Genomic DNA, 13,801 nt, shown 5'->3' on the forward strand with positions numbered 1-13,801 from the left:
AAAAATTTATAGTAAAAACATGGTGGCAGTGGAAACCAGATCACCACCTGTGGGCCAAAACACAGCGTTTAACCGCAGAATTTATTCAGCCCCAGGCGTGGAAAGCTGCGATCCGAGGCGTTACAGCCGGAGTTCGGATGGATTCGCTTTCATGTATGAGCCTCCAACAGACTGGAAGGATTGGTTTTTTAGCGGAGACCGCACCATTGCACCCTGGCTGTGGCGGACTTGACATTGACATTCATGTTGCATCTTTCTTTGCGGTGGATGAGCACAGGCACCCCTGCTGCTCAGCCCGGGTCGGCTTATTGATCATGCAGGGAAACGATATTTAATAAATAACCCCATTGAATGCATCTGCCGTGCTCAGTAGGTGTAAGAACGGGGGCATTGCTTTTCAGCAAACCCGCTATTGGCTGGTAATATGGCTATAAAGTCGTATAGCCTATCATATTCCCCTGTGGGTTTGGAGTTCATTTCAGGCTGGTTGGTTGAATTAAGGAAATGAAATAAATAATGGCTTGGTAGTAGGATAGTGGGATGCGGCGTGACACAGTGGTAACATCTGTGCAGCGGTGCACAGGGAAACACCAGCAGAGATGGTGGGAGGAAGGGAGAAAGGGGGGAAAGAGACGAATGCGACGGTGGGGTTCGATTTATGATAATTGGGCAACTAATTATGTTCTTATTAGATTATTAGCCTGTTATATTTTTTACTGTTGTGAAATGTGAAAGGCAGGCTTCAGTGGGTGTGTCGCGCCTTATGATGAGAGGCTTTGGTTGACATATAAGATACTGGGAGGAGGGGTAATCCAGGAAAAACCAGCATGTACAACGCATTACACACTTGCGCACACGCATGCATGTACGCACGCGCAGACAGACACACACAGGAATACACACACACACACACACACGCAAGGATGGATTTGTGTTTGATGATGTCCTTTTGATTCATCTGGCAGGCAGAGGACAAATCCTCTACCTTACGTTGAGTGTGTGTGTGTGTGTGTGTGTGTGTGTGTGTGTGTGTGTGTGTGTGTGTGCATGTTTCTCCAGCCTGTAGAGATTAGCATAGAGAAAGGTCACTCCACTCCAGCCTCTCTTCAGTACTCTCCACATCCTCGATGTCACTGTGTCACTGGGACACAGCATGGCACAGCATAGAATTAATTACAATAGAATGGGAAATAATAATACTAACAGTTCTTAAAGAGGGTGCATGACAAAAGACAGGAATAAAATAGAGGAGAATATAATTGAATAGAATAAAAGTGAATGAAACCTTGATCAACCTCTTTGAGCAGATGTTACTGTGGCACTAGGACTAACACTAGGAATAGAATAGAGTAGAATAGCATGGACCTTAAGAGTAGAAATAGTTTAGCTTACAATACATTTGTCATGTCCAAAAACACGGTAAAAGAGAGTAGTGCTTATTGATTCTCTTATTGGATGTAGAAATTGATCGGTAATTTGACTTGTGGCCTATATCTCTAGAGACACTGATGCCCAGTGCTGCACTGCAGTAACAACAGACTGTAGGACAACAGACTGAACTGCCTTGCTCAAGGGCACAGCAGCTGGGGGGATGGGGCACTGTGTTCTCCAATAAAGACATGAAACAACTGACGACTCAGAGAAAAGAGGAAGTGAGAGAGAATGACATATAGAGGGAGAGAGATGTAGGGACAGTCGCTCAATGAGAGCTTGCAACTCATCATGAAACAAGAGGCACTTGAATTGCCTAATGTCCTGCCATAATCACCATGATATATTGAACATAAGCAGTTATGCTAATGAGCTCATTAATTAAACTAATTAAGATTTCTATGCCAACATACTGCACTTGTCTTCACATAACACTTGGGTTGTTCAAAATCAGTTTTTCCTCGTTAATATGCAAATTTATGCAGCAAGGTGCTCCCAAATCTAATCAGATCATCTGCTCTATAGGGGGAACCTGCGCTGTAAGTGTAACACAGACACCAGCATGACGATGTACCATGGTGTCGGGGTATAAAAAGTGAAATATAGAAACCATAGAAACCAGAGCTTCAATATTCTAATCTATGTTATCATGTGCAAGTTTTTGTCTCTATCATCTTCCAGTGTAAGAGCCTGGCTGGTTGGCTAGTCTCCATTCCGTCCTAAAGCTAAAGGAATTCATGGTTTTCAATGGCTGCCCACTGGTCACTGGATCACTGCCCACTGCCCACTGCCCACTAATACTGGCCTCAGCCACAGCTCTAAAGAGACAGAGAGAATTACAAGAGACGGATAATGGCTCTACACATGTGGCTCTTGAGATTTACTACGTACAGTTATAGGCTAGAGAAACAGAGGGGCAGGATGGATAAAAGAGTAAGCATGTGTGTAAATGCATAGGCATAATGCCTGTATGCACATGCTTAGTTTAAGTGGGTGCTATAATGCCTATAGGCATTGTGTGCATGTCTGTGTGTTAACGCATGGTCTTTGTTGGTGAAAGAAACCAGGTCAGCAGAATCAAGCCCTATGGGGGAACGCTCGATGAAGCGTGAGCCTCTCTCTCTCTCTCTCCCTCTCTTTCTCTCTCTCTCTCGCTCTCTTTTACTCTCTCTCTCTCTTCAGTTTCCTGTCCTCTCTAGCTCTCTGACCCTCAGTCTTTTTTTTCACAGTAGCCCCCTTTCCTCATTCACCCGACTTCACCCCCTCCCTTAATCTTCTCTCTCCATCTTTCCCTTTCTTCACCGTTTGAGTTTCTTCTGTATCTGAGTTGCTTCTGACTCTGTTTTTCCTTTCTGTGTTTCTCTCTGTCCCACTGCTCCACATGGGTCCTGACCCGGGTTAGATCAGTGTCTGAAGTGTGTGTCAATGTATGTGTACATATGTGTGCGTGTATACAGCTTACATGTGTACCGCAGTATATGACCCTGATACTTGGTAAAGCTCCCTAGTGCACTACACGTTGAGTTTTCCTCTGACTGACTGCTCTGTGAAACCGATCACTGCTTTCTGTCTCCTTCACTGTCAGATTTAGACCGCACTATTTCTTGTTAAAGGGTAGCAGCAGCCAGCCCACACATCCTCAAATAAGAGGGAAGCATGGAAGGGTAGATACAAGATTGAAGGATTTGGTTCTAGGTTAAAAAAGGGATGTGGATCTAATTCAGTTCACCTTTTCTGACCTCTGTCTAGTTGCACTGTGAGCTACATCAGAAAAAAATACATTCTCTAACGGAGCATGATCTATCTACATTTTATCTGTGTATGATCTTCTATACACTGAATGCAATATATGCAATATATGAGATTCGTGAAGCATGTTGCGTATATCATGTGAAGCACAATCTGAGTAAATGAATCTCTGTGTACAAGTTAGAATGAGTCAAGCAGCCTTTGAAACATAAAATGTACTGTAGATTTTGGAGTGTTCTGACTCTCAACAAAAGTGAGCAGCATAGTAATCCAGACACAAGTGTCATTCTTGTTGTGACACTGGCTGCCTGCTGGGCTGGACCCACCACATGCCATACCATGCCTTCAGGATGCCAGCCACACTAACCACACAGCCAGAGAATGGGGCCAACATGCCAAGCCTGGCACCATGCTGTCGTTCAGCCTTTATTTTGCCCAGTACCACTGGGTTGCTTGTCTGCAGTCAGCATCACTCACTGCTTTTGGCCATATGCATGCCTCTGCCTTTCCGCATGGTATCCCAGTGTTTGGTGTTGTATCACGATGGTCCCGTCTTTCCTTTGGCATCAGATAATGCTGCTCCTTGCCCTTGGCATCACCAGTGTCCTTATGGTACAACAAGCCCCATGCCTAATCACACATTGCCTGTGTTTGGTGCCCAATCCCATACACTCTCCAGTGATTTTCCATTGTGTTATTAACCCGTGTCAGTTGTCCAGTCATAGTGATGGCCCTGACATCCTATACTGTGTAGTGTTACTGTGTAAAATGTCTATATCTGATGTGCGTTAACAAGCCGGTTCACCCTCCTGGTCATGTGCCTGCTCCTGTTCTCCTAATGGCTGGCATGCTGTATGGGAATGGTCAGACCTCATCTGGGACTATCACCAGAGACCAGCATGTGTTCACCAAAGACACACACACACACACACACACACACACACACACACACACACACACACACACACATACACACACACACGCACTGAATCTTTTATGACTAGAGCCACATATAGAAAGAAGGTCACACGTTATTTAAAGTTCAAGTGCTTTTCCTTCCTCTGTTTTTGTGCGTTTATTATGAGACCCTGGCCTTGCACTGGATGTTGTCAAATATTAAGAAAGTCATTCATATTTCATGGATCTCCCTTTCAGGTTTCTTTTCCCCTCCCTCTCTGGCTTTACCCCATCTGTTCCCTAACTCATGTCATTTTGTACCCTGAGAGGAAGACAGAATATTTGTGCAGATATTTGTCGAGCTCTCCTCTCCTCTCCTCTCCTCTCTTCTCCTCTCCTCTCCTCCTCTCTTTGGAAAATGGATGGCTGCTGCTCTTGGTTCATGTAAAGGAACTACTACTGCCTGTCCGTTATATCTGCTGCATATTCTCTCCTCTCTCTCTGCCTATCTGTACGTACATCAGCCTTTCTTTCCCTCTCTCCTGTACAAATGCTAGTAGATGCGTGTCTGCTCTTCTAGTAAACACCACTACTGGGCATGTCTGTCTGTCTGGAGCTAGAATGTGTGTCAGACAGCGTGGAACAGTAATTTGTTGGCGGGGGGCATGTCGGGCGGGCGGGCTAGCCCCAGCGTTGTAGTGCGGTTGTGTCTAGCGGTTGGGGGACATGCTGTCACCCTGACTCCACTCCCTCCTCATGACACATCATGTTCACAGCCTGGGGAGCATTGTGCATGACTGCTGACCTGCCTGTTTGTCCAGCATACAGACATAGCTGTGTGTGTGTGTGTGTGTGTGTGCATATGCGTACATGTTTTGTGTGCTCCACGAACATCGCTTGTGGTTGTTCTGAAGCTCCTGCAGTGTGTAAAAACTAAAGTATATGTGGTAAGAAAAAGCAAGCGAGCATATAGGTTTGTAACTGCTTGGGATTTGCTCTGGTCACATTATACTGCCATGTTTCAAAAAGAGAGATGTCACTGTCACACATGCCAGTCTCTTATCAGCATGCAACACCGACTAATATCCCAATCTCATGCGAGCCAGTCAAGCTGATAATGTTGAAAATCAATTGTCCCAGTGGAAGGAAACCAGTTAGATTACTGGTAATTACTCTCCCGCAGCAATGCCACTGTTACCATAGCGACAGAGAAAGGTCAATTAGGATGGCATTCTAACCAGCAGGAAGCACTCCTATCACTCCTCGCATATCTCTATATCTCGCTCTTTTTTTTTTTATCATTCTATCTCATCTATCGCTCTCAGGCTGTTCTTCTGTTCCCACGCTCTCTCATCTGCATCTGTCAAGATATCTCATAAATTCATTTGCTGGTATGCGTAATGTCTAGTTACGCTCATGCTTTCTTTTAACTGTGCCTGAAACCTGCCACCCACAACCACTTTCTGCACACCCACACTCTTTCATTACCTTCTGTACCTTCTTTATTATCCTTTATCTCTTTTTGCTTGTTCCTTGTGTTGTTGTTGTTGTTGTTGGCAGGATGACTAGTCAGGACTGTTGGCCGGTTGAAGTTGACCTGTATTGATCCTGACATTTCTGTCACATGCCTCCTATTACATCTGGACAGGACAGAGCAGGACAGGAGAGGAATGAAGTTGGAGTCAAGTGAGTCTATAATTAGGTCAGACATCACCAGTTTCACCATTCAAGAGAGCGAGACGATAGAGAGGGGAAAACCAGCGAGAAAATTGAGCAAGGAAGAGTAGGGAGAGAGAGAAGGGGGGATCCTGGCTATCGGTTGGTCTATCTGCACTCCTCCCCTCCCAGAGGAGTTTGTACTGAGGCTCCTACTGCAGATATCGTCCTCTCATAAACACATTGTCCCCTGTGTGTGTGTGTGTGTGTGTGTGTGTGTGTGTGTGTGTGTGTGTGTTGTAAGCATAAGTAAGCAGGCTAGCAAGTGTCCAGGTCTGTTTGTGTTTGTGTGTGTATGTCTCTTAAGTGTGTGTGTTTGTGTATTTATGTGTTATTAGCGTAGGTTAGCAGGCTAGCGAGTTTTCAGGTCTGTGTGTGTGTGTGTGTGTGTGTGCGCGCACGCGTATGTGTGTATTTGTGTGTTGTAAGTATACGTTCGCAAGCTAGCAAGTTTTCAGGTCTCTGTGGACAGCCATGTGAGTGTTCCAGTTCTTGAGGAAACAGCGACTCTGATTGGAGTCTCAACACGTTGGGACGGAAAGTAGAAATATTGTGCTAAGAACGATTGTCTTTATTACCGAACAGTCAGTTATAAAGCTGCTCTCCGAGTGAACAGAGATGACATTTCCTTGCCTGCCAATATAGTTATTCTCTTACATAAGTTTGGGGATTTGGAAAGCATACCCCAGTTGGATTATATAACCATACAAATAGCGTGTGAGAGAGAAGAGACTATCCCACCCAGAACAATTAAGAAAGGAGCTCATGGCCGCTCTCATCAGCATGCATAGGAACACTATGATACTGACCCTCCTCAAGTGATACACCGTCAACAGCATAGTACTGAGCTAATAACCAGGCTGCTACATGTATTATGTGACAAAGATCTTAAATTTGGCTGTATATCATAGATCTTAGACTGTGTATCTGTTACATCTTAAATTGCATGCAGGTCCATTGTTATATGTTAGATGTGCATGTGTATCTAAAACCCGCTGTTCCATACATCTCACATTGTGTGTGCCTCTACGTCTTAGCTAGTGTGTATGTCATATCTTATACTGTTTTCATCTCAGAGTGGATTGTGCAAGTGTCACCTCCTAGACTGTCTGTGCGCCATCTCTGACATCGTGGGACAGGATGTCGCACATTTTGTGTCTCTGAACAACTCAGCATGCTACTTTTCTGAGAAGCCTTGCTGTGCAGTTCTTCATCCAGCGTTTGTCATGCAGTGCAACCTAAATGTGTGTGCATAGCAGTTTAGCGATTTCATCAGTAGTGTCACACACATTCTCCTCTTCCTGTCAAACTGCAGTCTATGCTCACCCCATCTGCCTCTATTCCCCTCTCCACTTTGCCTCTCTGTCTTTTATTTTCACTTCTTACCTTCTCTCTCTCCTTCTGCTCTCCCTCAATTCGAGCCCGTTTAGTTCTCACCTCTTCGCTTCGCCTTTTCCCTCTCCACATGAACTCCGTAATTGCCTTCCCTCTCTATACCTTCCTCTCCTCTCCTCTCTTCTCCTCCCTCCCTCTTTCTCTGTGAACATCAACTGGATTACGCTCACCCAGTTCTTCGGTTTTCAGTCCTTGTTATTGTGAGAGAATGGTTCCAGTGTCACCGGTGTGTATACAATGCAGACAAGAGAATAGAGACATGGATTAGAGGAGATGAATAGCTCTTTGACATTTGTTATGACTGAGCTGCAGACGACTCAGCCATGTTTGCCTGATAACAGTGGGGCCGCGCACTGCCAGGCCTTGGTGTGTGTCGGTCCCTATCCGATCCTCTCAATGACTCATTCAGAAAGGACAGAAATAAAAGCAAAGAGCGAGAGAGCGAGAGAAAAAAAATCAGAGCCTGTCACTGTCACTAGTGACACTGTCTCCTGTTGAATTCCCCCAGTGTTTGAACTCTGCATGATCTCACTTGTGTGTGTGTGTGTGTGTGTGTGTGTGTGTGTGGATGTGAATTTCATGGCCGGGCGCGAGTGCAGAACATCCAGTCTTCGCCTGCAATAGCCTTGCAGTATCAAGCTGTGGGCTGAAGTTGAAGATGAAAAGTGTGTTTAGTCTAGAAAAACTGGTAGAGAGAAAGTATGTGTGTCCGTCTGTGTGTCAGTGTTTGTAAGAGGTCACATGAGAGAAGGAGAGCGGACAGAGGGAGTGTAACAGAGAATGAGTGGCAGCGAGAGAGAGAGAGGGAGAGAGAGAGAGAGAGAGAGGGAGGGAGAGATAGAAAGAGAGAGAGAGAGAGAGAGAGAGAGAGAGAGAGGGGTCCCTGGGGGCTCCTGCATTTTGCCAGTGTAGGTTTACAATAGGCTCTTTGGAGAGGCTTCACAGCCAGTGAACTGCTCCATTCAGACTTAGCTGACCAGGCTTCGCCTCACTGGAGCTTAGCTTTTACCCTTTCTCTCTCTCTTTCTGTCTGTCTGTCTCTCTCTCTCTCTCTCTCTCTCTCTCTCCCTCTTTCTCTGTGCCTCTAAAGCCGTCCGTCCAGCCTAGCTGTCCCATCCGACCTTAATAGATACCACCGTCCGCCCGTCTGTCCAGACTCTTTCATGGCCCACTGGGAAGGGGAGTCCACTTCACATACTGGACTAAGAATAGTTCACTGACTCTCTGTGAGTGAATTGAAGTGTTGTATCTCTGCCTCGCTCCACATTCCAGAGTAGGAGGCCTGAATATGCTGCTGCCATTACCCTTCAACCCCTCCTCCCGCCCTACTGGCCTGGCCCTGTTGTATATGCATGCACAATAAACACACACACACACACACTGTGTGACAGCTGTGCATGACCCATCCTTTCCCTCATTAGCTGGCTCCGTTGGCTGGACAGGGTTAAGAGAGAGAGAGAGAGAAAGAGGACAGGAGTGATCTAATTAAGCAACAAATTGGCTGAATGAAATGAAAATATGTCAGATGCTACTGTTCGAACCAGACCCCCTCCAAGCCTTCCTCTAAAAATCTTAACATCAGATGAACCACTTTCATATGGAGGAATCCTCAAAGAATAACTCGCTGTCCCTCTCTGCTCTGTCTGTGTCTCTAAACTGTCTCCCTTCTACCAACCTGACTGACCCACCAGTAATCCTGTCTGACCGCCTCTGTCCTCTTGGCACTGGTGGCAGAGGGGAGAAACAGAGAGATACAGAAAGGAGCAGCCATCTGCTACAGTAGCTCTACACACACACACACACACACACACACACACACACACACACACACATAAACAGACACACACACACAGCCACAAGGACCAGCATCATCGCTTACTGAAGCTTTATTAATGTTTCACCACCAGCACCCAGATAGATGCCCTCTCCAGCTACACACACATGCATGCACACACACTATTATGTCTTTGTTGTGCCTGTGTCCCTGTTAGAAACAGAACAGATAGTTATTCACTGATTGAAGAGAGGCTTTCCAGCACGTTGCCTTGGGGCAGCAGAGCCCAAGACGACATAGCTGGCATAACTGGCTGGCAAAGCCCAAGATAACTGGGCTTAAGAGCCCATCGTTTCAAGATACGGCTGTCGTCAGTGTGCTCAGTTGGCCAAATGCTGGATAGAAATATATAGTATGGAGCTGTGATTAGGGATGGGACGATATGCTTGTCTCACGATGCGATTTGATATATAACATGGGGTTCACGATTCCATACAACCACGATACGATGTAATGAATAAAAGTTCAACGTCAACAAAGTATGACTGTGCAGAATTATGTTTATTTCTGAGCCACAAATCTTTCTAGCAATGGCATTAGCTTGCTAGAATGTAAACAACAATTTGAAAATGTCATTGTAAAATGCAAATAATATAGTTACAATGGAGAGCTTGTGAAATCGTGATGGGCAAGCCAACTCATTTGTCATTACTACAGCAGAATATAATGTAGAATATGATACGAATTGCATTGCGATGCATTGCAATATATTGAATTTCGATATTTCATCCCATCCCTAGCTGTGATGACTCTCTCTGGCACATCGTATCTTTTCTGCTCCACTTTCTCTTTCTGAATTATTTGGACTCTTGAATGTGGCCCAGTACACGGCAACACAGTTTCCCTGAGTCAAGTGCCAGCAGTGGAAATAGAATTGATTCAGCGATGCCAGTTCCACTCGCCGGTGCGCCTACCAGCTGACACAGAGAGGTGTCTCGCTGACAAATGTCCCAGGGGAAACATAGCCCAGAGCCAGAATGAACAATAACTGAGGGTAGTAAAAAAGAGATTATTTGAAAGGTGGGGAAACAATGGGCAGAGCTATGATGCTGCCTTGTCTGTCATGCTTGTGTAAGCTGATATTGGAGGGAGGGAGTCAGTGGGATTTCTGTTTTGTTTTCTCCGTTTTGGATTTACAGCCCGTCTGTGGGTCTGCGCTGGCTTACTGTGTGTGTTTGTTTGTGTGTGTGTGTGTGTCTGCCTCTGTATCTTTTTGTGTGTGGTAGTGTGTGTGTATGTTAGTGTGTGTGCGTGTATTCATTTTGTGCGCCTTAAACTTCAGCCAAAAAGCTGAAAGCGGATCTGTAAAAGAAATAACAGAGAAGAAAGCAGGGGGCAGAGAGAGAGAGAGAGAGAGAGAGGGGAGACAGAAAGAGGGAGTTAGAGGCAGAGTGGGGGAGGGAGAGAGGAGGCGAAGGTAAGGGAGGATAATAGATGTATGAGGAAGCATGAGGAAAAGTCTTCAGTACGGTCGCGTCCTCAGTCTAAACCGGGACCTCAGGGAGAGGGAGAGATGCTGAGTGGGCGTCTGTTAGATGGTTAGAGGTTATACAGAGGTTGCATGTAGGCTTTGTGTAGGAGTCAGTGTAGGCGTTATGGCCGGATGATTTATAGCAAACTAGGCGTCATAGTGGGCTTTTTTCTTACTTTAGGGCTGTGTGAGTGTGAAGATTTTTAGGTTCGGGGTAGGTGTAAAGTGTTTTTCTCACTGATCTGTCTGGAGTGAGGCTGATATGATTGTTCATGGTATCCATAGTATGAATGTAGAGCAGACTAGTCGAGTGTTTCTGCCAAGACTGCGTAAAAGTAAATATTGGCTTTGGTGTCCTTACATCTGGGCCTTTGTTAGGATGAAGACAGCAGGTTCAGAGAGAGGACAGAACCTCAAAGCTAACCGAGTAGAGGAAATAGAAATCATTAGGGATAAATGCTTAAGGAATACTTACGCTTTCCCAGTATCAGAGGCCCAGACGTGCAGTGGAAGTACAGTAGAGGTTTGCGTATTCCAGAGTTTGGTTTGGCCTGCATGGAGAAGTCAGTCCACTGTCCCATCGGGTGTAGACTCTGTACCTGAGCAGGAAGCAGAGCAGGCCTCACAGCTGTGTAAATGGGCCAGATAAGAGAAACTATGGACACATGGCAACGCTGAAAAATCACAGCTACTGCGCTAGACTGGTACATGCATTATGGTGCTGCAGTACATTTTCCAGTAATACTAAGGTTTGATTAACGGATTAGTATTGGCAAAATGCTAAAACCTCTTTTTTTCAGCAGTAAAGGGTAAAGTAGTCCCTCAATCCTTTTTCTTCCATTTAATCTGTTTCTCATTAATGTTCTCTCTCCTGCATGGAAAATCACCATTAAAAAGAACAGCTCTATTGCAGTAGTGGTAAAACTAGTTTGCTCCTGCTTGTTGGCCCACAGTATGAGCTTAAATTTTAGTCTTAATATGCAGCATAACAGTACTGAATCTCATTTTGAATGTATGCCTGTGTTACTACACAAACTGAAAAAAAGCTTTGTTACTGGAGTATTCATGAAACGTTTTAACTGCAGTTTACACTAGCAAATTGGATTATTACACAGTTACACGGGTATTGTGGCAAATATTAATTGTAGAGTGCATAAGTGTGTGCACATAAAGACAGAAGCCTGTGATCTCAGTTCTGTGTGTGTGACTGCTGCGGAGGCCCAGGACAGGAGGGGGAGGGGAGGAAGGAGAGAACAGCGGGGAGATGTGGAGGGATGCCACGTGGGAGAGTGAATTAATGAGACACTAGCCTCTCTGACAGAAGCTGTGTGTTTTTCTGCTGCTTTTGCTGCTACATGGTTGCTAAATAATAATACTTGTCTACTTCTTCTTTTCTTCACTCAGATTCTCTGTTTTTCTCTTTTGCTATGATGCATGTTTATGCATATGTGAGTCAGTAGAAACAGACAGGTAGACAGGTAGATAGATGCATCAGGGGTGATTTTGTTGTTGTTTCTGTTATGCCCATTAAGTCCAAGGTAAAGGAGCGCTCCATAGAGCAGATTGTAAGGAGCAATGATGTACTTGCAACATCACAATGTTGGAGTCCAGCTCATGACACTTGTTGTATATAATCCCACCTCTGTTTTATAGCCCACTTATATTTCTTATGAGTCACTCACTGTACTATCCAATAAAGTCAAAATGCATAAAAAAAAAACAAGACCTTTCTCCCTTTACTTTACATTCAGTTTACAGCTGACCTCTTGACATTTGAGATTTGACCATACGATGCATTTATTATCTATAAATATCAGCTTTCCAATGATGCAGTATCTACTTCTAAACCTTTACTCTCCTATTGATTCCTTACCTTTGAGAGGTGCTTCTCTGTCAGGGTCTATTTGAGCTGATCCAAATGCAGTCCTTTAGTTATGTAATGGTGGAGTTTAGGATTATAGTGATTAGTATTGGCACAATGCTCCAATAGTGGATTACAACAGCTGTCACCATAAAACAGGTCCATTCAAGTACCACAGACACTTTTTAAATCGCCCATCGTTGTATCTATGTGTATGTTCTTCTGGAATGGTTGGAAGGAGAGGAAGGGAAGAAAGGAGGGAAGCAGTAGAGGGTAAGATGGGGGGTGGAAGGAAGGGAAAAAAGGTGAGGTGAGGATTATAGATTTTAGAGGGTGTGTTTTGGGGGTGGGGGGGTGGGGGTATTCTACAGGAAGGATTTAAAGGAGGAGAGTCCAAGAAGAATGAATGGAAACTTTTAACACTACCTCCATTCCCAGCAGTTCCTCCTCAGCACTGCCCCTGTCCCATACTCTCCTCCTCATCCCCCCTCCCTTCCTCCCCCCCCAACCCCCCCCCGCCTCAGGACTTTAGTTCTCAGTTAAAGACATTTTAATAGCTTCCTTTTCTAAACAAACGGCTGCAGCCAGAGGACCAGATACACATCTGTGGCTTAGAGCGCCTCCTGGAGGCCATTTAGGAAAGGCATGGCAGCGAGAACAACAGTCGGACAGAGGTATGGGGACACACACACACACACACACACACACACACACACACACACACATATATAGGCACTCACTCTCGCACAGTTGCCTGGTCAGTACAATGGTCTCTCTATTTCTTCTCCCACACACAGAGAAATGGAGAGAGACGGAGACAGACAAGGAATATGAATCAAGAGAGTCAGCCTTGCATCAGAGGCTTCGCCATCACAGCAGTAGACATAGTTTACTCTGCGTCCATAGAGCCTGTTGTGATGAGTTCTCGGCACTAGATGGCATTGGCAGTGTACTGTAGCTCTCAGCTCGGCTCTTCCTTTGACCTCCTCCAGGAAAGAGCTCAACTCACAGCCAGATGCAGCTCCGTGTGACATTGCACACATTCTTCCTGCTTGTCAGGTCCGCGACCTGAACCTGTAAGTCTTTATGTGGCTATAGCAGCTCTACAGATAGTGGAGAGATAGACAAGTGGGGTTCCAGAGTACCTGAGTGCATCAGGTAAAAAAAAAAGTGTGTTCACACAAGACCTTGTCTGTCTTCCTGTTTGTGCAAATGATTGCTTTGGTGCTGCATCCGGAGGCTGAGGTTTTACTGAGAACTGCATATCGTGATGGGTTGAAGTCACACGTACACACACACACACACACACACACACACACACACACACACACACACCCACACACACACACACACACACACACACACACCTTTAACAACAGCAATAATTAACATACTAGAGGCCTAAATAGAATAGTGACCGCAAATACACAGTGACAGCTTGAGCTGC

General features: G+C 45.3%; 1 protein-coding gene across 2 annotated transcripts in view; it reads left to right on the forward strand.

Annotated features, from left to right (window-relative positions):
* The window catches only part of dock10 (dedicator of cytokinesis 10), a 61,976-nt gene that overhangs the window by 225 nt on the left and 47,950 nt on the right, over nt 1-13,801 (forward strand). The gene's annotated exons all lie outside the window — the stretch shown is intronic.

The sequence above is a fragment of the Centroberyx gerrardi genome, chromosome 6 (assembly GCF_048128805.1).
Source record: "Centroberyx gerrardi isolate f3 chromosome 6, fCenGer3.hap1.cur.20231027, whole genome shotgun sequence".
NCBI lineage: Eukaryota > Metazoa > Chordata > Actinopteri > Beryciformes > Berycidae > Centroberyx > Centroberyx gerrardi.